Source organism: Ictidomys tridecemlineatus, chromosome 11, assembly GCF_052094955.1.
Source record: "Ictidomys tridecemlineatus isolate mIctTri1 chromosome 11, mIctTri1.hap1, whole genome shotgun sequence".
In the NCBI taxonomy this organism is placed as follows: domain Eukaryota; kingdom Metazoa; phylum Chordata; class Mammalia; order Rodentia; family Sciuridae; genus Ictidomys; species Ictidomys tridecemlineatus.
Window position 1 is genome coordinate 113,593,926 of NC_135487.1, and position 24,781 is coordinate 113,618,706.

The 24,781-nt window shown below is 34.5% G+C and overlaps 1 pseudogene across 1 annotated transcript in view; it reads right to left on the minus strand.

Annotated features, from left to right (window-relative positions):
• Positions 1–1,371: 1,371 nt before the first annotated feature.
• The window catches only part of LOC144368318 (uncharacterized), a 42,453-nt pseudogene continuing 19,043 nt past the window's right edge, over positions 1,372–24,781 (minus strand). Inside the window, exons 2-4 of the transcript XR_013428118.1 lie at positions 20,719–20,848; positions 20,232–20,316; positions 1,372–7,210 (exon numbers count right to left, since the gene is read on the minus strand). The product of XR_013428118.1 is annotated as an uncharacterized LOC144368318 (transcript). The remainder of the gene's footprint in view (positions 7,211–20,231; positions 20,317–20,718; positions 20,849–24,781) is intronic.

Genomic DNA, 24,781 nt, shown 5'->3' on the forward strand with positions numbered 1-24,781 from the left:
GTGGTGGCAGAGCTCTGGTCACAGGCCCTAATAATACCAATCTAGAGGAGGAAAGTGGAGACAGAATATTTTCTTTTCATGAAAAGTATACTATGGTTTTATGAACACCCAGAACATATGGCCTGCCTTCTTTGATGCTTTAAAGTATTGATTGAGAAGGTAAATGAGAAGGTGGAAAGATAACTCAAATTTGAATCTTGGGTCCAAGTCTAGCTCTACTCCAGACTATTGTGGCCTTTATCTGCTCCTGTGCCTCTTCTGAGACCCACATTTTCATCCATGGCAGAAGAGGCTGTATGCAACAGGAACAGTGCTTGCACAATTCCCACATCCCAGGAGCAGTGCTCCTCCTACCCTCCCACTTCTGGCAGCCCTTTGTGTTTCCCAGCACTAAGTTGGGAGGGCTTAACAGAAAGCAGGGGCTTGGGTGCCTCCCCATGACTAAAACCCAGGAGTGCAGGTTACAGATGCAGTTGCCCTGGCCCTTTTGAGAAGCTGTATATGTTTGACATTGTAGTAAGAGTGCCTTGGGGTTGTTTTAATCAGGTATGGGAGACTCACATAAACACATGGACTGTCACAGAGATCTACAGTTTTCCATCAGCAGAAGTGCAGAGCCATTTGGGAAGCTTCAGGGTTGGTCAGAAGATGAGCATGTGGAAGGTGATGGAGAACATGGGAAAGAGACTTTCTTGTATTTGTGCAGGAAGATGAGACAGCATAAGTGAATTTAGGGTTAGTATGTTATAATTTAGTTAGCTTTAGGGGACATGGACCATCCCTGGTATTCTGGTACCCGACATGCTGTGATTAGATCAAACAAAGACTGACTGACCTTGGATGGTAGGAGCACAATAGGGAGGATAGTGGTGGTATGGAAATTATATTGTTTAATTTGCACATGGTGAACAACTTGGGGATTTGACTAACTATTGATAAGAATTAGCTCTCTCCAATAGGTCATGACTGGGTGCAGTGGTACATGCCTATAAACCCAGTGACTCAGGGGACTAAAACTGGTGGATTGCAAGCTCAAGGCAAGCCTGAGCATTTTAGAGAGACCCTGTCTCACAGTAAAATTTAAAAAACACATATAGGGATCTTGTTCAGGTATAGTAGAACAACTGTTGAATGCTCCTAATTTAAATCCCCAGTACCTTCCTCTGCCCCCAACATACACCCACCCACCCACACACACACAAGCAGTCTAAGAACTCATTCCCTTCATGGTCAGCTGTCCCGACCGGCAAGACACATCAACCAGGACCTCGAACCTAGGTGGGGAGGAATGAAGGGACAAGAGACATGAGAGATGATAGCAAGACAGGAGTTCTGACCAAGCTGCAAATTTTTATTGTTCACACAGGATAGGAAAGCTCTCTTATTGTCAGTTGCTGGGTGTCTGCACAAGGTGAGATAACTGCAGGATGTTTTAGGGAGATAGGTGGCTGCAGGATGTCTCCCAGGGGGCTGTTTCTTATAAACGTCAGGCTATTCTTTGAAGGAGAACTTCCTTCTAGCCCCTGACAGTCAGCAAAGCACCATTGTCAAAGAAAGAGAGTCCCAATAGAAAAAGGCCTTGGTAACACAAGTACTGTTTATTTCCACAAAAAATGACAGTGACTCTGTAGGTGTTTCTAGCACCCTGCTCTCTGCTCCCTCAGGCAAGGGTCTGTGTTTATAATCTTCTAGGTCACATGCTTCATGGACCCTAAGCAACCTTGTGGGTGACCACAGAGCAGCAAGACTCCTTGTTTTAATGGAGTATCTTCTGGTGAGGCATAAAGCTTGGCCAGCAGAGCAGAGAATTCTGATGCCAGTCAACAATCTCTCCTCTGTCCTTTGATCCTCAATTTGTCACCAGGTGATACCTGTCTGGGATGAGCTCAGGATGTTTGGGACAATGCCATACTACTCAGGTAGAGAGAAGAGGACAGTGGCCTGGATTTGCATGGCATCGCCTCTCACTGGAGGTTTATTCTCTCAGATGGCACTTTGGAAGGAGAAAGTGAAGCACTGCACAGAACACTCTGGAATGTGCAGGATCAGAAGTGAAAGGTTTTCTTTTTAGGTAGCAAGATAATGTCCCAGGCCATCAGCTCCAGCATGGGGCTGCAGATTCTGATGGCCTGCATATTTGTGTGTGTGTGTGTGTGTGTACGTGTGAATGCAGGTGAAATGCTCAATGACTCAATGTGCATTCTTGGGATAGAAGAGGTGGAAAGACTACTTACTCAATGGGGCTCCTGCTTAGGAAGAATATTGCCTGTTGTTCAAGCAGGGGCATCTGTCTCAACATTGATGACTGACCTGGGACTGGTAAGCTTTGGGAAGAATGGTAGAACTATTTGACAGAGGTTTAGTAGCACCACAATCAGGCCCAAATTAATAATTCTCCTGCTTGCAGGCTTTAGGTTTCTTCTGATAATATGCTGTGTGTCTCCCTCTGCTCCTTCTTTTGTTTCTTTCCTCCCTTCCTCACCTAGTGGGAGACAATAATTGTGCTTAAAGCACTGTAGAGAAAATAATAAATTAGAAAAATACTAGTTCTTTTTTTGTGAGGATTATATGATCTACCCAGGGTTCCTGAGCCTTGGCATGGTTAAACTTAGAGACCAAAGACTTGTTTTTGGTAAGGGGCTTGCCCATCATGATGATGTTTAGTAATCCTATTACCTACCTTGAAAATCAGAAATGCATCTAGAAGGCCCAATGTCCACTGGGTGTGACCACTGCCATGGCTGAGAACTCTGAGCAGTGAGGCAGAAGCTTAGTCGACACCTGCAGTGGAGTTTGCATGGATGTCTCTGTGTCTACTTGGGGTCTGTTCAGGGTCTGCTACTGCTCACAGAGTCTGGGTTAGTGGGACTTGCAGGGGGTTTAGTGCACACCTGTTTTGAGAGAGTAATTGACCAGAGGCTATCAAATAAAACCACCATCAACAAAGGCACCATCTTAATATTGTGAGATTATCATACAGATATTTCTATTACAGCAAAAGTCAGTGGAGGTATCTGTGCTTTACAGCACTATGGTGATCACTCAGTAACTATAGCTATTATCATTTGAAAAAAAACTTTTTAAATGATGCAATTGTCCAGACTGACACACAGCAAATACTGAGTCTAACTACCACAAACCCTGAGTCTCTTTGTCTTTTTTTTTTCCCTTTTTTTGTACATAACATCAAACCGAGGTGCTCTCTACCACTGAGCCACATCTCTAAATCTTTTTTAGAGATAGGATCTTCCTAAGTTGCTTAGATTCTTGTGAAATTGCTGAGGATGAATTTGAACCTGTGGTCCTTCTTCCTCACCCTCCCCTGCTGCTTGGATGACAAGTGTGTACCACTGTGCCCAGCTGAAGACTGTCTTCCAGAATCCTGAGAATATGAAGTACTGCAGTGGAAGAGATTTTCTCATACTTTATTAACTGTGAAAACCATCATTCCCTGGGAAGAAGCACGTTGGAAGCTGAGCCAAGTATGAGACCAGGGAAAGGTTTCACTTTCTGAGCTTTCATGGTGTGGCTGGGTGACACAACTGTATCCTTATAAGAGTTGCTGGTAGGATGGACACATCAGTTCAAATGCTTTTCATTGACATCATTTTTTCAACCATTCTTATTTTTTTCCCAAATGTAACAACATTATGGATTTGTAAAGTGTGCAGGGCAGCTATGTTTCATCAGGTACTAGATCAGTGTTCTCTAAAACAGATCTCATATATATGCAAGCAGAGCCACAAATTGGATACAAAGACACACAGTGCTCCCCTGGTCTGTCTAGTAAATTCTATATAGTATGTTTAGGGATGGGTGAAGGGTAGTGTGCTTCATTCTCATTTGTGCACACCCTCTGGAGGCTCAGGGGCTCTAATTAATGGATGGAGGCTCAGGGGCCTCAGGGGTCATGGACAGGACTCCTGGTGTCTATTCAGTGTAATCATTCAAACCCACTACATGTGTGGATTTAACAACAGGATGTGTTGCATTTTGCTGTTCAATATCTGTTTCTCAGTCATCTGGTTTCAAACTTGTAAACACTGCATTTGATATAGAAAGCTAAATTATGTCATGCGGGACATTTTAAAAGCCAGAATCTGATGCCAGAAATGTGACAAATACAACTCTTGAATGTTTTTATGGACACCAATGCCGCAGTCTGGCTGGGCACAATTCAGGAGACACTTGTCAAAAGAAACTAACTTTATTTTTAGAACTACAAATGCCAAACAAAACAGCTCCTCAGGGAAAAAACCCTCAGAGCCCAACTGCCACCACCAGCTTCCCACAAGCCTCTCACCCCAACACCAGCCTCTCAATCCCACAATCCTCCTGCACTTGAGGCTGATTGGCTGGGTTGCGTGGGCAGAGCCAAAGAAGTCCCCCAATCAGCAGCTCCATGGAGGAGTCAATCAGCTAGATGTTGCTGGGGCCGCTGTGAGCCAATCATCAGCTGGCAGTCTGAAGGGCAGGGAAACAGCCCAATGAACATCACTGCAGAGGAGCCAATCATCAGCTGGCAGTCTGAAGGTCAGGGAAACAGCCCAATGAACATCACTGCAGAGGAGCCAATCAGCTAGATGTTGCTGGGGCCGCTGTGAGCCAATCATCAGCCGGCAGCTGGAAGTTTGCTGGCAGCTGGATCATCAGCCAGCAACTGGAAGTTTGCTGGCAGCTGGAAGTTTGCTGGGGCCCCTTTGGCTGTGGCTCTCAACACACCAAATCCTGAGTAAAATTTTATATCTAACTGTAGAGCAATAGACATTGACTTCTAGATGTAGTGGTGCATGCCTCTCATCCATGTAGCTCGGGAGGCTGATGTAGGAGAATTGCAAGATCAAATCCAGCCTTAACAAAAGTGAGGCCCTAAGCAAGTCATTAAAATTGTGTCTCTAAAGAAATACAAAATAAGGCTGGGATGTGGCTTATGGGTTGAGTGCCCCTGAATTCAATCCCTGGTATAGTACAAGAATAAAATAAATGAATAAATAAATAAACATTGACAACGGACCATGCTATCCATTTGAGGTTATGGAAAAAAACTTTGATGTGATCATACACTTTAGTCATAAGATAGTTTTATTAATGTGTTGGTTTGGTACAAAAGTGGCCTTTAAGTTCAAACATAGCTTTTGAAAAAAAAGATTATTTTAATTCAATCAGTACAGAGTGATTGAGGAAGGGGCAAGTGAACCTGGAGAGGTTCACAGGAGGAAAGAGGGCCAAAGTTCTAACTGTGCTCCCTGCTCACTTCCGTGGGCTCCTGGGTCATGGTTGGGCCAGTGTGTAGTTTCATGCAGTCAGCTCTCCAAAACTATCTTCGGGCAACTGTAATTTTTCTTTCCAGTCTGAAGTTTCTGGTGATCAATAAGGTGTGATCCCACAAAAAATGACTTTTACAGTCTATCGGTGTGTGAGGATGGTTTGAAGTATGAATCACCTGTTGCGTGGTAACACTTGAAGCATACTTAACACTTTGCAGCATTCGTTACATTTATATGGCTCTTACCTAGTATGAATTTTTTGGTGAACAATGAGACTTTTTCTAATTGAAATAGCTTTGCCACATTCTTTGCATTTGTGTGGTTTCTCCGCACTATGAATTCTTTTGTGTTGAGAAATGTGTGATCTTTGATAAAAAGCTTTTCCATATTCTTTACACTTGTATAACTTTTCCCCAGTATTAATTCTCTGTTGTTGAATAAGGCATGATCTTTGATTAAAAGCTTTGCCACAGTATTTGCCTTTGTATGGCTTTTCTCCTGTATAAAGTCTCTGGGGTTCACTAAGGAATGATCTTCAATTAAAAGCTTTGCCACATTATTGACATTTATATGGCTTCTTCCCAGTATGAATTCTCTGATGTTTACTAAGGCTTGATTTTTTATTAAAAGCTTTGCCACATTCTCTTCATTTGTATGGCTTTTTTCCAGTATGAATTTTCTGGTGTTTAGTAAGGTTTGATTTTTGATTAAAAGCTTTGCCACATTCTTTACATTTGTATGGCTTTTCTCCAGTATGAATTATCTGGTGTTTAAGGTATGCATTTTTATTAAAAGCTTTGCCACATTCTTTACATTTGTATGGCTTCTCCCCAGTATGAATTTTCTGGTGTTGAGTAAGGTTTGATATTTGATTAAAAGCTTTGCCACATTTTTTACATTTGTATGGCTTCTCTCCAGTATGAATTATCTGGTGATGAGTAAGGTTTGATATTTGATTAAAAGCTTTGCCACATTTTTTACATTTGTATGGCTTCTCTCCAGTATGAATTATCTGGTGTTGAGTAAGGTTTGATTTTTGATTAAAAGCTTTGCCACATTCTTTACATTTGTATGGTTTCTCCCCAGTATGAATTCTCTGGTGTTGAGTAAGGTGTGATTTTTGATTAAAAGCTGTGCCACATTGTTTACATTTGTATGGTTTCTCCCTAGTATGAATTCTCTGGTGTTGTATAAAGTATAATCTTCCATTAAAAGTTTTGCCACATTCTTTACATTTATATGGCTTTTCTCCAGTATGAATTATTTGGTGTTTAGTAAGATACGAATTTTGATTAAAAGCTTTGCCACATTCTTTACATTTGTATGGCTTCTCCCCAGTATGAATTTTCTGGTGTTTACTAAGATTTGATTTTTGATTAAATGCTTTGCCACATTCTTTGCAATTGTATGGCTTTTCTCCATTATGAATTATCTGGTGTTGACTAAGGCTTGACTTTTGATTAAAAGCTTTGTCACATTCTTTACATTTGTATGGCTTCTCCCCAGTATGAATTTTCTGGTGTTTACTAAGGTTTGATTTTTGATTAAAGGCTTTTCCACATTGTTTACATTTGTATGGTTTCTCCCCAGCATGAATTCTCTGGTGTTGAGTAAGGTATGATTGATTAAAAGCTTTGCCACATTCTTTACATTTGTATGGCTTTTCACCAGTATAAATTAGCTGGTGAATAATAAGTCCTGAGTTTCCACTAAAAGCTTTGCCACATATTTTACATTTGTAGGGGTTTTCTCCAGTATGAATTTTCTGATGTTGAGTAAGGCATGATTTTTGATTAAAAGCTTTGTCACATTCTTTACATTTGTATGGTTTCTCCCCAGTATGAATTCTCTGGTGTTGAGTAAGGCTTGATCTTTGATTAAAAGCTTTTTCACATTCTTTACATTGGTATGGCTTTTCTCCAGTATGTATTTTCTGGTGTATACTAAGGTATGATTTTTTTTTTTTTAGAGAGAGAGAGAGAAGAGAAGAGGAGAGAGAGAGAGAGAGAGAGAGAGAGAGAGAGAGAGAGAGAATGAATATTTTTTAATATTTATTTTTCAGTTTTCGGGGGACACAACATCATTATTTTATTTTATGTGGTGCTGAGGATCAAACCCAGCAGGAAGCGCATGCCAGGTGAGCCTGTTACCGCTTGAGCCACATTCCCAGCCCCTAAGGTATGATTTTTTATTAAAAGCTTTGACACATTCCTTATATTTCCAGATTTTCTCTACACTGTGATTACTGTAGTTTTTTAAAAATGCTTGAACAACACTTAAAGACATTTTCCCATTTCTTATATTTGTAAGGTTTATCTTCACTGTAAAGCCTGTGGATTTTAGTAACGGATAAATTTTGAGTAAAATGTTTTCTACATCCTTTACTTAGGAGGCTTTATCACTGCTCTGATATAGAATTGAGGAATCTTTAAATGCTTTTACATATTTTTATAACTTGTAGGGATTCCCTCCAATATTAATTCTCTGGTGTTCATGAATGCTTGCAGTTTTATTAAAAGTGCTTTCACATACCTTATATCTGTAATTTGTTTTTTGGTTATGAATGCTTGGATAAATAAATTTGGGGCATGGGTTAAAATCTGTCTCACTTTTAACCATTGTAAAGCTCTTTAAAATGATCATATGGGTGTTTTCTAGGTTTTAAATAAGAAGTAAATTTTAATGAGTTTTACAGAATTAATATTGTATTACACCAAAAACAAATATACTACAAATTACCTAGGGTAGAAACATGTCTATAGATATTGAAAGATTTATCATAAATATAGAGGTCTCTCCAAGTATCTACATCTGCTATGGTTTAAATGATAAGACAATTTGTCTATATTGTATAGAAAATCAACTCCTTATTACTTTATAATAAAGACAGATTAGAATACTGCAATTTTATATTATCAATCTGTAGACTTTTATCTAATGTGCACACATGTAGAGATTATTGAAAGTTTTAAAACATAATTGATTTTTTAAGCATTTTATTACTGTATTGAATTTTTTCATTAAAATGCCTATTTCTAAATACAGAATCCCTTTATGTTCAAAACACTAGAACAATTAGGGATAACAGGAAATTACCTCAACATGGTAAAAGCTGTATATGCTAAGCCTCAGGCCAGCATTGTTCAAATGGAGAAAAATTGAAGGCGTTCCCTTTAAAATCTGGAATAAGACAGGCATGCCCTCTCTCACCACTTCTATTCAACATAGTTCTTGAAACACTAGCCAGAACAATTACACAGACAAAAGAAATTAAAGGCATAAATATAGGGAAAAAAGAACTTAAATTAGCACTATTTGCCGATAACATGATCCCTAGCAGACCCAAAAAGTTCAACCAAGAAACTTCTAGAATTAGTAAATGAATTCAGCAAAGTGGCAGGATATAAAATCAATACCAATAAATCAAAGGCATTCCTGTATATCAGTGACAAATTCTCTGAAATGGAAATAAGGCCAACTACTCCATTCACAATATCCTCAAAAAAAAAAAAAAAAAACTGGGAATCAACCTAACAAAAGAGGTGAAAGGTCTACACAATGAAAACTACAGATCCCTGAAGAAAGAAATAGAATAAGACCTTAGAAGATGGAAGGATTTACCTTGCTCACGGATTGGTAGAATTAATATTATTAAAATGGCCATATTACCAAAAGCACTTTACAAATTCAATGCAATTCCCATCAAAATCCCAATGACATTCCTTGCAGAAATAGAAAAAGCAAACATGAAATTCATCTGGAAAAATAAAAGACCCAGAATAACTAAAGTAATTCTAAGCAGGAAGAGTGAAATTGGTGGTATCGCAATTCCAGATTTTAAACTATACTATAGAGCAATAGTAACAAAAACATCATGGTATTGGCAGGAAAACAGGCTGGTAGTTCAATGGTACAGAATAGAGGACACAGAGACAAACCCACAAAGTTACAACTACCTTGTATTTGACAAAGGTGCTAAAAAAATGCAATGGAGAAAGGATAGCATCTTCAACAAATGGTGCTGGGAGAACTGGAAATCCATATGCAACAAAATGAAATTGAATCCCTTTCTCTCACCATGCACAAAAGTCAACTCAAAATGGATCAAGGAGCTAAGAATCAAAACAGAAACTCTGCATCTAATAGAAGATAAAGTTCACCCTAATCTTCATCCCATGGGGGCAGGCCACAAATTCCTTAATAAGACACCTATAGCACAAGGCTTTAAACCAAGAATCAAAAAAAGAAACAAACCCAAACTAAAAAGTTTTTTTCTCTGCAAAACAAATAATATGTGAAGTGAATAGGGAGCCTATATCCTGGGAAGAAATTTTTACCTCTCAAATATCAGATAGAGCTCTAATCTCTAGAGTATACAAAGAACTGAAAAAGTTGAACAACAAAAAAAATAGATAACTCAATCAACAAATGGGCAAAGGACTTGAACAGACACTACTCAGAAGAGGATATACAATCAATCAACAAATACATGAAAAAATGCTCACCATCTTTGTCAATCAGAGAAATACAAATTAAAACTACTCTAAGATACCTTCTCACTCCAATAAGAATGGCAGCCATTATGAAGTCAAACAATAATAAGTGCTGGTGAGGATGCAGGAGAAATAGGTACACTCATACATTGCTGGTGGGACTGCAAACTGGTGCAGCCAATTTGGAAAGCAGTATTGAGATTCCTTGGAAAGCTGGGAATGGAACCACCATTTGCCGCAGCTATTCCCCTTCTCAGACTATACCCAAAAGAACTAAAAAGAGCATACTACAGGGACACAGCAACATCAATGTTTATAGAGCACAATTCACAATACTTAGAATGTGGAACCAACACCTAAATGCCCTTCAATAGATGAATGGAATAAAAATGTGGCATTTATACACAATGGAATATTACTCAGCACTAAAATATAACAAGATCATGACATTTGCAGGGAAATGGATGGCATTAGAGCAGATTATGCTAAGTAAAGTTAGCCAATCCCTAAAACAACAAATGCCGAATGTCTTCTCTGATATAAGTAGGGTGACTCAAAATGGGATAGGGAGGAAGAGCATGAGAAGAAGACTGCCACTAAATAAGGAAGAGAGGTGGGAGGGAAAAAAAGGGAGAAGGGGAGTTGCACTGAAGATGGAAGAAGAACCTCATCGTTATACAGAATACATGTATGATGTTGTAATGAGAAAAAGAAAAAAAAAGTGTGTCACATTAGATTAGATAGAGTGAGATAATGGGAGGGGAGGGGAGCAGTAGGGGGGATAGGAAGGACAGCAGAATAGAATAGACCTTATGACTGCTGTATGTATATAGGTGATTCTATGATCAGTGTGATTCTGCAATCTGTACAATTAGAAAAATGAGAAATTGTACCCCAATGATTCAAATGTATGAATTGCCAAGATCATTGTAATATCATGTGTAGCTAATAAAAAAAAATTAAATTTTAAAAACTTGCTTATTTCTAAACCTGAGCAAACTGGTTGAATCTTTATTTTCCTGAAGAGATTGTTAAGGTGCAGCATCATAATGGCTTGCAAATATCACATATATATGTAATTTGATACATGTTTTTGAATTTGAAAATATTTTGAATTGTAAGTTTTTTTTTTTACACAGAATACAAAGTAGTAAAAAGTTTATGATTACAATAATGTAATTAAAAGTTTTAACCAAATAAAAAGTAACTGGCACATTTGAGCAGTCAATTTTTTGAGATGCTTATAATAATATAACCTGATGAATCCTTGGATCAATAAATTTGGGAAATTTTTGTGTAATTTTGTGTAATTTTCTGTATAAATAATTTTCATGTTTTTTCTTCATTTAAAGAATTTTTAAAATTTCCTATTCTTTCAATTTCTATTCCTTATTTAAAATTAAGAATTACCTGTCTTGTTATACATACCTTCTCTTTATCAAGTTTTGCAAAAAACATTTTATTTCTTGATCTCCTGAAAATTCTTGGTTTTGATTAGAAGTCATACCTGAAAAAAATTAAAATAGCAAGTTATTCTGCTTACTACACTATGATGAATATATAAAATATATAAAATTTTATAAAGTTGGGGGGATAGTCAGAGAACAGTATAATTCAAAGCCACTTTTACTCAAGAAACTATACAGAGAATACTAGAATACAATGACAAAAGTTGTGAAAACTTTGAAAAATCATCTTAAAAATTTATAGCACCACAGATGAGGACAGCATTCAAACTGACTACTGTTACCACAACAATATCAAATCACAGCCCTTCAATTCAAATTACTCAGACTCCACCTGTGACACAAATGTTGCAGGAAATGAATATCTCTTACTTATTTGTTATCTCTTTGGGGTTTATGTCTTAAGATAGAACACAGGAGTATTCTATCACTAAAATATATCCAAGACACTTCTATATTTATGCTTTTTTTGAGACACTTTATCAGAAAGATGCTAAAATTTATTTCAACTGGCATTCCACTGCCTCGGCTTCCGAGTTATATGGAATTACATTGGCATATCATTGCACATGACCTGTTTTTGTTTCCTTTGTAGCTTACAAATATTTTCCAAAATGACTTTAATGATGTAGTTTAACAGATTTTAAATATAAAAATTTCAATGAAAATAATAGCTCATACAATAAAGGGTATTATCAACTCAAGCAAACAAAGAATATAACACTAGTAATTGAGAGTTAAAAAGTTGATGCTGTTAAATAACTAAGCAATGCCAAAAAACTACTTGAAAGATATTTAATAAAATAAATAACAATGTAGAAACTTGAAAGAAATTCAGAAAAAATATAGCAATAGAAAAAGCAGAAATTATATACTAAAAATATTTTTTATAAAACAATGCCTCAGGCTGGGGACACAGCTCAGATGGTAGAATGTTTACTTCACATGCAAAAGGTGGGGCTTTATTCCTGGCACCACACATACACATTTCACACACACACACACACACACAGTCACATACATTAGAAATTTGAAGAATATATTAAAGACTAGAATTAATTAAAAGACACAGATAGGGCTGGATAATGTAGTGTATGACTGTAATCCCAACATCTGGGGAGGCTAAGGCAGGAAAATTATGAGTTCAAAGAGAGACTCAGCAATGGTGATGCATGAAGCACCTTAGTGAGACCCTATCTCTAAACAAAATACAAAATAGGCTGGTGATGTGGCTCAATGATTGAGTGTCCCTGAGTAAAATCCCCAGAACCAATAAATAAATAAATAAATAAATAAATAAATAACACAAGTTAATAAATTTATTTTTTTTGTTGTTTTTCTTTTTTTTCTTTTTTTATTGGTTGTTCAAAACATTACATAGTTCTTGATATATCATATTTCACACTTTGATTCAAGTGGGTTATGAACTCCCATTTTTACACCATATACAGATTGCAGAATCACATCAATTACACTTCCATTGATTTACATATTGCCATACTCATGTCTGTTGTATTCTGTTGCCTTTCCTATCCTCTACTATCCCCCCTCCCCTTGCCTTGCCTCCCCTTTTCTCTCTCTACCCCCTCTACTGTAATTCATTTCTCCCACTTGTATTATTTTTCTCTTTCCCCTCACTTCCTCTTGTATGTAATTTTGTATAACCATGAGGGTCTCCTTCCATTTCCATGCAATTTCCCCTCTCTCTTTCTTTCCCTCCCACCTCTCATCCCTGTTTAATGTTAGTCTTCTTCTCATGCTCTTCTTCCCTACTCTGTTCTTAGTTACTCTCCTTATATCAAAGAAGACATTTGGCATTTGTTTTTTAGGGATTGGCTAGCTTCACTTAGCATAATCTGCTCTAATGCCATCCATTTCCCTCCAAATTCTATTATTTTGTCATTTTTTAATGCAGAGTAATACTCCATTGTGTATAAATGGCACATTTTTTTTTATTCATTCATCTATTGAAGGGCATCTAGGTTGCTTCCACAGTCTTGCTATTGTGAGTTGTGCTGCTATGAACATTGATGTAGCAGTGTCCCTGTAGCATGCTCTTTTTAGGTCTTTAGGGAATAGACCCAGAAGGGGAATAGCTGGGTCAAATAGTGGTTCTATTCCCAGCTTTCCAAGAAATCTCCATACTGCTTTCCAAATTGGCTGCACCAATTTGCAGTCCCACCAGCAATGTACAAGTGTACCCTTTTCCCCACATCCTCGCCACCACTTGTTGTTGTTTGATTTCATAATGGCTGCCAATCTTACTGGAGTGAGATGGTATCTTAGGGTGGTTTTGATTTGCATTTCTCTGACTGCTAGAGATGGTGAGCATTTTTTCATGTACTTGTAGATTGATTGTAAGTCCTCCTCTGAGAAGTGTCTGTTCAGGTCCTTGGCCCATTTTTTGATTGGGTTATTTGTTATCTTATTGTCTAATTTTTTGAGTTCTTTATATACTCTGGATATTAGGGCTCTACCTGAAGTGTGAGGAGTAAAGATTTGTTCCCATAATGTAGGCTCCCTATTTACTTCTCTAATTGTTTCTTTTCCTGAGAAAAAACTTTTTAGTTTGAGTAAGTCCCATTTGTTGATTCTAGATATTAACTCTTGTGCTATGGGTGTCCTATTGAGGAATTTGGAGCCTGACCTCACAGTATATAGGTCGTAGCCAACTTTTTCTTCTATCAGATGCCATGTCTCTGATTTTATATCAAGTTCCTTGATCCATTTTAAGTTAACTTTTGTGCATGGCGAGAGAAAGGGATTCAGTTTCATTTTGTTGCATATGGATTTCCAGTTTTCCCAGCACCATTTGTTGAAGATGCTATCCTTCCTCCATTGCATGCTTTTAGCTCCTTTATCCAATATAAGAAAGTTGTAGTTTTGTGGGTTGGTTTCTGTGTCCTCTATTCTGTACCATTGGTCCACCTGCCTGTTTTGGTACCAGTACCATGCTGTTTTTGTTACTATTGCTTTGTAGTACAGTTTGAAATCTGGTATTGCTGCACCTCCTGATTCACACTTCCTGCTTAGAATTGCTTTTGCTATTCTGGGTCTTTTATTTTTCCATATGAATTTCATGATTGCTTTCTCTATTTTTACAAGAAATGCCGTTGGGATTTTGATTGGCATTGCATTGAACCTATAGAGAACTTTTGGTAATATCGCCATTTTGATGTTAGTTCTGCCTATCCATGAACAGGGTATATTTTTCCATCTTCTAAGATCTTCTTCAATTTCTCTCTTTAAGGTTCTGTAGTTTTCATTGTATAAGTCTTTCACCTCTTTTGTTAGGTTGATTTCCGAGTATTTTATTATTTATGATATTGTGAATGGAGTGGTTGACCTCATTTCCATTTCAGAGGATTTGTCACTGATATATAGGAATGCCTTTGATTTATGCGTGTTGATTTTATATCCTGCCACTTTACTGAATTCATTTATTAGCTCTCGTAGTTTCTTTGTAGACCCTTTTGGGTCTGCTAGGTATAGAATCATGTCATTCACAAATAGTGATAATTTAAGTTCTTCTTTTCCTATTTTTATGCCTTTAATTTCTTTCGCCTATCTAATTGCTCTGGCCAGTGTTTCGAGAACTATGTTGAACAGAAGTGGTGACAGAGGGCATCACTGTACTGTTCCAGATTTTAGAGGGAATGCCTTCAATTTTTCTCCATTCAGAATGATGCTAGCCTGAGGCTTAGCATAGATTGCTTTTACAATATTGAGGTATGTTCCTGTTATCCCTAGTTTTTTGAGAGTTTTGAACATAAAGGGATGCTGTACTTTGTTGAATGCTTTTTCTGCATCTATCGAGATGATCATATGGTTCTTATTTTTAAGTCTATTGATGTGGTGAATAACATTTATTGATTTCCGTATATTGAACCAGCCTTGCATCCCAGGGATGAATCCTACTTGATCATGGTGCACAATTTTTTTGATATGTTTTTGTATCTGATTCGCCAGAATTTTATTGAGGATTTTTGCATCTGGGTTCATTAGAGATAAAGGTCTGTAGTTTTCTTTCTTTGAAGTGTCTTTATCTGGTTTTTTCTTTTTTTAAGGAATGAACTCCAAGCAATGAATTTTCCTCTTAGCTCTGCTTTCAATGTGTCCCATAGATTCCGATATGTTGTGTCTGTGTTTTCATTTATCTCTAAGAATTTTTTAATTTCCTCCTTGATGTCTTCTATAACCCATTGATCATTCAGTAACCTATTGTTCATTCTCCAAGTGATGCATGATTTTTTCTTCCTTCTTTTATCGTTGATTTTCAGTTTCATTCCATTATGATCTTATAAGATGCATGTTACTCCTTTATATTGTCTAAGAGTTGCCCTGTGACATAATATATGATCTATTTTTGAGAAGGATCCATGTGCTGCTGAGAAAAAAGTGTAACTGCTTGATGTTGGGTGGTATATTCTATATATGTCAATTAAGTCTAGGTTATTAATTGTGTTATTGAGTTCTATAGTTTCCTTATTCAACTTTTGTTTGGAAGATCTGTCCAGTGGTGAGAGAGGTGTGTTGAAGTCTCCCATGATTATTGTATGGTGGTCTATTAGACTCTTGAACTTGAGAAGAGTTTGTTTGATGAACATAGCTGCACCATTGTTTGGGGCATATATATTTATCATTGTTATTATTAACTTAAGTTAATAAATTTATAATTAAACTTTTGAAACTCTTCAAAAAAAAATTTTGATATGACTGAGAAAAAGAGAAATTTTAATTTTAATGATATTGTTTTATGGTTAACCACTGATTTCTTTGCAGAAGGCTTCCAGAAAAGAATTGGAGCATAAACGTATGTATGTTGAATGAAAAAGAAAATATGAACCTAGAATACTTTATCCACCGATACCATTTTTTAAACTTTAAGAAAAATACAGGCTTTAGATATATGCGTATTTAAAAATGACTTTACTTCTTGACCTGCTGTAAGAGAAGTAATCAATGGAATCTTTCCAATAAAATAAATCTGCACAACAGCAATGAGAAAAAATTTGAAAGCTTATGTGAAAAAAATACATATATATACATATACAAATATATATTTTATTTTACTTTCATTGTTGTACATAAAATATTTTATTCTACTCTAGAATTTGGAAAACTAAAGCATAAAATTATCATAATTCTTTGTTAATCAGCATAAGTTAGAAAATCAGGTGTGAAATCAATAATAAATCATGGCAATACATGTAAAGACACTGATTACCTTAGAAAACCAAACTTAATTCAGTTTGAAACATAGTGCAAACTAAGAAACTTTTAAAATTTCTTCTATAGTAATACATGACAGTAGAACATATCTTCATATACTATACATTCATAAGGTATAACTACCTAATTTTCTGGTGATAAATTTTGTGCAGTTACACTGGTTGTGTATTCACATAAGAACATAAGAATGTTATTTCCAACTTATTCTACTGTTTTTAAGTACATCTATGTAATTCCAAATAATGACAAAATAAACATCAAAGATAAAGAAATAGGAAAAAATGAAATATCACTATAAAAATTTATAAACTACAAATTAAGGCAGTTTTTTTAGTAGTAGAAAAAATACAATCATAGTGAATATATTTGTAACACAAACATATTTTTCATATATAGAAAGAAAACACACTCTAAAAATTAAACATCATAGAAAAAAAGCTATAGTAGGAAACATCAATTCTCAATTAATGCAAAGAAAAAAATAGCATTGCATTAGTACTCAGAGAATTAAAAAAAAACTTCAAAAAGCATTGAAAACTAATTAGGTTTACAGAGGCAATCTTCTCTATAGTGTATGGAATATTATTCCAAAGAGATCAGGTTAAAAGCACAAAACAAATGTTAAAGATATTAAAATATTGAAGTTGCTTTCTAACATAACACAATAAGTTCCAAAACAAAAATGATCTTCAAAATTTATGAATATGAGTTTAAAGCCAAATTCAGTGATTAAACAAGGCCCTAAGCAACTTAGATAGACACCGTCACAAAAAGAAATATAAAAACAGCTGCCAGCCAGGCATGGTAACACACATCTGTATTTCAAGCAACTTGGGAGTCTGACAGCAAGATTTTGAGTTCAAAGCTAGCCTCATCAAAAGAAAGGTGCTAAGCAAATCAAGGAGACCATATTTCTAAATAAAATAAAAAATGAGGCTTGAGATGTAGCTCAGTGACCAAGTGCCCCTGAGATCAATCCCCAGTACCCTTCCCAAAAAAGTATTGTTAATGTGGCTTAATTGTAAAGAACCTCTGCTAAAAAGAAAGAAAGAAAAAAAAAATCCTATAGCACCCCAAATAATCTAAGCAGTCCATGTAATACCAAATAATCAATATTACTTTTGTATAAAAAAATAAGTTATTTGAACAATTCTGTGGAATATCCTAGGTGCATCAATAACTACACATATTAAATTTTTTATAAACTCCTTCCTGATATAAAAATAATAAAAGCTATAATATTCAATATATTTTGAGGGTAATTGAGAAAGCCCCAAGTAAGAAAACTGAAAGTTCATCAATTAGCCCTCAACTTTATGGTAAAATTAAAATATATTTACAGATCTATTCTCATTAAAATAACATTCAATAGAGACCAATGTGGAAAGCCAATTGAATATCATTTCACATAATTACATGAAGGCAATTTGGAATGAACTATGAAAAGTTTTCAAACTTTTCAAAGATAAGAAATTATATAATATTTACAAAGGTCAACTTTTAGTATAGTGTGTTAAATGAAATAGTAATTGACAAAAAAAAAAAAAGATACCAGGTAATTCTACTTATGAGAGATATCTACTGTAGCCAAATATACAGACCAAAAGGAATAGCATCAGGGATGAAAAAGTGTGACAAAGGAGCACTAGTTTGGATGAAAAATGAACTTACTTTTTAGTTGATCCAAACTTTCTAGAAAAAATGTTACAAAAAAATTTGAAAGAACACTACTGACCAGTAAATTTAAAATATATAAGACAGTAAATTCAGGAAAGTTACACAGTTTTGATCACAATTACAAGTTTGACAAATATATAAAAGTTAAAAGAATTGTAAAATCTTTATGGTACCTTTAAAAAGCTAAAATCTTACTCCTAGACAAAAGAACAGATTCATATATAGAGAGATGATGAATATGCCATTCATTCTAGCTACTTGGAAGGCTGAGGCATGGAAATAAAATTTTAGCTTTAGCCACTTAGCAAGAGTCTATTTTAAACTAAAAGTCAAAAGGGGGTGATGATGAAGTTTAATATTATAAGAACCTCTGAGTTCAATTTGCAGTACATATACATGTATATAACAAAATTTATATATATAGAAACTCTGAGTTCAATCTGCACTGTGTATATATACGTAACAAAATTTAGATATATTACATGAAGAAGCACAAGAACAGGGTAAACAATCAAGGCACTATATATAAATCATAAATAAAAGAGGGATAATATTTATACATGTAAGTATAAGTATAGAAAACTTGATTGAAAATTGGCACATGGTTCAAGTACAGTCTAATTTCACCTAATGTTTTCCTAAAGTGACAAATTATGATAATTTCTATTTAATCATAACATATAGATATAAAAATAAAAACAATATCACTAATGTGAGAAAAATAATGAAAACACTGAAGCTGTCTAAAGAGTGAAACTCAAAAAAGACATAAGAATTAGGGTAATGTAATCTACAAAATTCTGAATAATTGTATTACAATAGAAATCTTTCTTTCAATTATTTTGTAGTTATAGGTGGACAGAATACATTTATTTTATCCGCTTATGTTTATGTGGTGCTAAGGATCAAATACAGTACCTCACATGTGTGAGGAAAGCCGTCTGCCACTGAACTACAGTCTAAGCCCTGAAAATTCTTCTTTAAACCACATTGATCAGCTATACTTACATAACCACTAGGAGCAGGCATTGTGAATAACTGCTATTCATTATATAGCAGAATAAATTCTCAGAATGTCCAGTATAAGCATTCATATAAAGCTCTGATGATAAAATTTTGAATGAATAAATATTTAAATTATATTAAAGAAACTCTTCTATAATATTAATATATTATGGTTTTACTTAGAGGTATTTGGAAATTAGCAGATTTTCAAGGGAGCCCCCAAATACAAATAAGTACCAGGTTATGCATATCCTCACAGGCATTGTGGAATATTTTGTAGAGATTCTGACTGTAGAAATATACAGAGAATCATTCCTCTGGTGAGCAAATTCCTAGGCCAGGGGTAACAGGCACTCTGTTTCCCACACTTAGAATGCCCTGGAATTTTCCCTAGGAACTAGTAATGTAATTAAATGCATGTGCAATATCAAGCTGCTATGGCAAAATGCTCTGCTCCAAAAGGCTCTGGAAAACAACTCCTGAGAATAAAGGAACTCTCTCTTTTTTCACAAGCACAATGTTTCAAAGAGTCTGAAACTCTCTACATACTGGTAAGTTTATACAATGGAATTTCTTGAGAGCTATATAAAACTCCTAAGTTTGCACATTGCAACTTAGTATATAACTGAGGAATAAAGTGCATAATGTTGCTAAATTTCTAACCTTCCTAATAATAAAATGAACAATATGTAGTAGTGATGCCAATGAGCTAAATTAACCTATTGATATAAATAAAGCTTGGCAGCTTGGTCTCTTTGCCATTATGCCACAGTTCCTGCCTCTTGTCTATATGTCTTCTTCTTCTTCTTTTTTTTTTTTTTTTTTTTTTTTTTACTGTCCTACAATACTTTGTTAATTTGAATGTAGAGAGATCACTGGAGGACAAGAAGGAGCTTAAATAATTGATTGCATGGTAAATATAGAGCATGGAATGCTCTTCATTGATTGCAATAGAAACAAACCTAGGCTTGAAAAAACTAATTTCTGTTGAATTTTAGTTTATCAATTAACATTTTAAAATGTGAATTCCTCTTTGAGATTTGGACCTTTTATCTATACTCTTTGCTTCATTGATTTCTACCCACTTTGACATGTCTACTGTCAGTTTTCTCTTCAAATCCCAAGGTTATTTCTTTGGGGACAGAAAGGTGACCAAGGATTACTTCAAGAAAGCAAAAATTTTTGATGGAAAATGAAATATGTCACATTTTGTTATTTTCTTGGTAAATACAGAAGTCTTCTTAATGTTGTCCTCATTAGGAAAAAAGAAAAAGAAAATATCCCATAAGATTCTACACAATTATTTTCCATTTTTTTTCCAGACAAAAAAACTAAAATAATTTGAAACCATTTTCATTCTCTACATTGTGACCACTACTTAGAAAAGATAAATTAAACATAAAAAGAAAAACCTTCAACATTTTCTTTTCTACGTAAACAAATGCCAATCTTTGTCCTAAAAATAAGAATCTAAAATTTTTTTCATGCAGAATAGAAATTGCAATAAGACACTCTACAAAGTTTTTTAAAAAAATAATCCTTGGTTTTGAATTAGAAATTCTGACTTAAATTTAGGCTCACCAATAAAGAGTAGGTTTCTACAGATCTCTAACATCACATCTCCATATAAAGTCTGCTGAGAAGGGTCCAGGCATTTCCATTCCTCTTCAGAAAAATCAATGATCACATCACTTAATGTCAATGGTTCCTGAAATAAAAATGAGTAAATACATATCACATAAATTATATGATTAATGACATAGTATTTATTTCATAAAAAATGTACTGAGAGTTAAAAGAAGTGTCTTTCACATATAGTAGTGACCTCATCCATTCAATAAGATACTTTTTTGTGGTGCTGGGGATTGAACCCAGGGCCTTGTGTATGCAAGGCAAGCATTCTACCAACTAAGGGATATTCCCAGCCCTAATAATTATTTACAAGCAGCAAAATTGGTGGATAAAGTTAGTATAATGGAACCCAGTGAGCAGCATGTGTGAAGTAAAACACTGAGGCAAAGAAGTGGAAAAAAAATCCAACAGAATCCCAAAGGATGAATAATAGTAGTAATTAGTTATTGAATATTCAAAAGAAGCACAAACAAACAAAGCAATGATACTTGAGACATGCATAGCAAAATTATAAGTAATGATTTTACTCATACAACAGTGGTCACCTCAGTGACCATATGAGATCACTAAAGATACACGAAAACATCCAACAGTCCACATATTTATTTGAATGGTCAAAGTTGTCTATCTTCTCATATTTACACATACCATAAGACAAGTACTGTATCTAAAACATTACTTTTACTTCTTCAGACCACAACATCACAACTCACTTCTAAAACAAGAGAATAAAAATTTTAACTATCAAACTATTACAAAACACTTAGGTCCTTGGGTCAACTTGAATTACATGGCAAAAAGTTATAAAAAAATTAAAAAGCAAATTAAGTGAATAGACTGTTAATCTCTCAGTTTATAAGGAAATTGACACATCAGTTTAACATTCCCAGATTTGGATAACCACTCTCACTGTGAAACTGTATCCTCACCCGGCTCATTTCAAAGTAGGAAGTGAGAGAATACCAAGCAGTTAACAAAAAAATTCTGAAAGGTTCTGGCACCCTAAATGCCTCCCTGACAGCATAAAAATACTACTTTTTCCAGGGTCTCAATTATCACTAGTGAATAAACACATACATGAAGTTAGTTTAAAGTTCTAATCTGTGATGTCTTTTTTCTGTATTGTTATTATTATTATTATTATTATTATTATTATTATTATTATTATTATTTTATTTAGATATTTAACCCAGGGGAACTCTACCCCAGAGAGGCATTTCTAGAAGTTTCAAAATTTTTTTTTTTTTTAATTTTGACAACTGGGTTCACAAAGTTGCTTAGGGCCTTTAAATTACTGAGACTGGACTCAAACTTATTTCTTTCTACTTCATTTTTCCACACCACTGTGAGGTGAGGTGTGTGCCACCACTCCTGACTCTGCAATGGCTTTTGATACCAAATACTCAAATTTGCAAAACAACCAGGTTTTGAACTCAGAATCACAACTGCCTGACTCAAAAACTCAAAGATTTTCCTAGGTCACAATAATCATGCAAATTTTCTAGGGCTCTTGATATAGTTAAATTGGTAGAGTGCTTGCCTTGAATGCAAAAGACCCTAGGTTGAATCTCTAGCACCAAAATAAATAAATAAATAAATAAATAAATAAAATAAGATAAAAATAAAACTTTTCTAGGAATTTAGTAACTAAAAAATTACACCTCTGCTATAGAAGCATGATTCTTTTCAGCTTCATATCCTTTACTACTTTTTACTATTAAAACACTTTCAAGAACACTCAAATGTTTTTTTAAATAGGGAATAATTTGGGTAGATCAAATTGGACTGTTTTGAAAATAAAGCTAAATGAATCATTTTTATTTCTCATCATAAGATAATAATAAAAAATGTGCATAACATACAATATACAGGTAACTTAGTTTGTTCCTTTTCTTTGGTTTTCATAGTCTACTTATGATTTTTAACCTAGATTAAACCTAGACAGTCTTTTCATGAAACAGTCTCTTGATATGAAAGCAAGAGAATATGATAGACCTACTGAAAATATTTTTTTTTCCACCAGCAGTTTGACTAAACACCTGAAAATATGAGAAAATAATTCTTTTATTTTTTTCAACATGGCAAATCTTTTTTCTATAAACCCCACATGAAAGGCTGAAGTGGATTAATCTACAGAGCACACAAGGAAACCACACAGAGCTAATGCATTTTCAACTAGGAATGAGTGATGAGCCCCTTTCCTTGTATATTTATTCTTGGTGAGGTCATATGTCCATCTCTTGAATGTCATAGAAATAACATTATATAGTTTTAACAAACAGAATGATAAAAACCTTCACTGCTTTTAAGCACAGAATATTTACATCATCCCCCCCAAAAAAAACCATTTTCTTTCACATGCAACTTTTTATTCCCAGAAGGATGTTAGTGTAATGGATTATAGAACTACATTTTTATTTTGCCTGACATCATGCAATATAATTCAAATACAGCTGCTGAACTATACAGTATCTGTGAGAGTCAATAAGCATGTGTGCATCAGTACAGTGTTTGTTTGTATTGATGGCTGCTTTTATATTTTATGGATTCACTACAAATTGTTAATTTTAACATTCAAGAACATTTGAGTTATTTCTTACTTTGGACCATTTAGGAACAGTGAGGCCATCAATAATTTTGAACAAATAATTATTAAACTCAGCTTATTCTTTCCTAGTATTTCAATGACACTATATATTATTTTTTCTGATTCCTATGAAAGTTATAATTTCCATAAATACAAAATAAAAATCTTACCACAGACTGTTTATTTTCTTGTAGTCTTTATGCAATTACTATAAATATTTATGTACACATTATACATCCCAAAAATACACTGCATATTTTTTGTATGAAATAATCATAGATTATTATAAAACAAAGAGAAACAAGTATCAATCATAAGATTGCTATTACATGCTAGCCATGATGATATACACCTATAATAATTCCAGTGATTTGGGACAATGAGGCAGCAGGATAACAAATACAAATAATGCCTCTTTTTCTTAGCAAGGCTCTCATTCACTCATCAAAACACTGTCTCTAATAAAAATACAAAAAGAGCATGGGAGCTCAGGATGTGGCTCAGTGCTTAAGTGTACCTAGGTTCAATCAATGGTACAAAAAAAAATGATTTGTAATATATTATAAAACTTAGTGCAGTAAAACATTGACAATAATGTAACAAATACAGAATTTAATTGATAATATGGAGAAATTATGAAATGTTATTAGCCACATTTTGGCTACAATATTAGTAGATATGTAAGTTTTGGTAAATTTTCTTTCCTATGTGCCACATGTTTTTAAGTATAAATTTTCAATGTCATGACTTATAATCTGAGATATCATTTAAACAACAATTATACTTTATATTTATTGTTTTATGTTCTACAAGATACTTTGCTTTCAGCTTTTTAAAGTTTCAGAAAAGTGAATTCAAGAACGGTTTCAAAGTCATCAAACACTACACAATAAGAAGTATAGGAAACGTTTAATATCCCTGATGAAAACTCTAAAACACGTTTAAGATAAGAAAACAGTTTTATGTGAACATTCTGAATTTAAGTCTTCACTCTCAAATTTTTATCTACATAATGACAGTACACTTTAGATAACATTCAGTAAGAAATTCACCACATTATACACATTCATCAGAAGTCCAGGTGCATATGCTTTGTTGACTTTTCCATTTCATCTACTTTTTTTTTATTTTAATTTTTACACCTTCATTTTTGGTGACCTTGAAAGTATCTACTTTTTAAGCTCTGTTATTACACAGTTGGGGAAATAACAAAATTAAAATAGCAAGCCACACAAGGAAGCTACTTTGTATATATCTTACTTTCACCATGTTAAAAAGATTGGTGAGAATCTCAAAAATCTACAATTCAGAAACAAACAAACAACAACAAAACAAGACAACCTAACAGACACAAGTACATCCACTCAGTGAAAGAAGTTAAAGAAACATGAAGCAGTAAATTCTCTGTTCTTAATTAAGTAG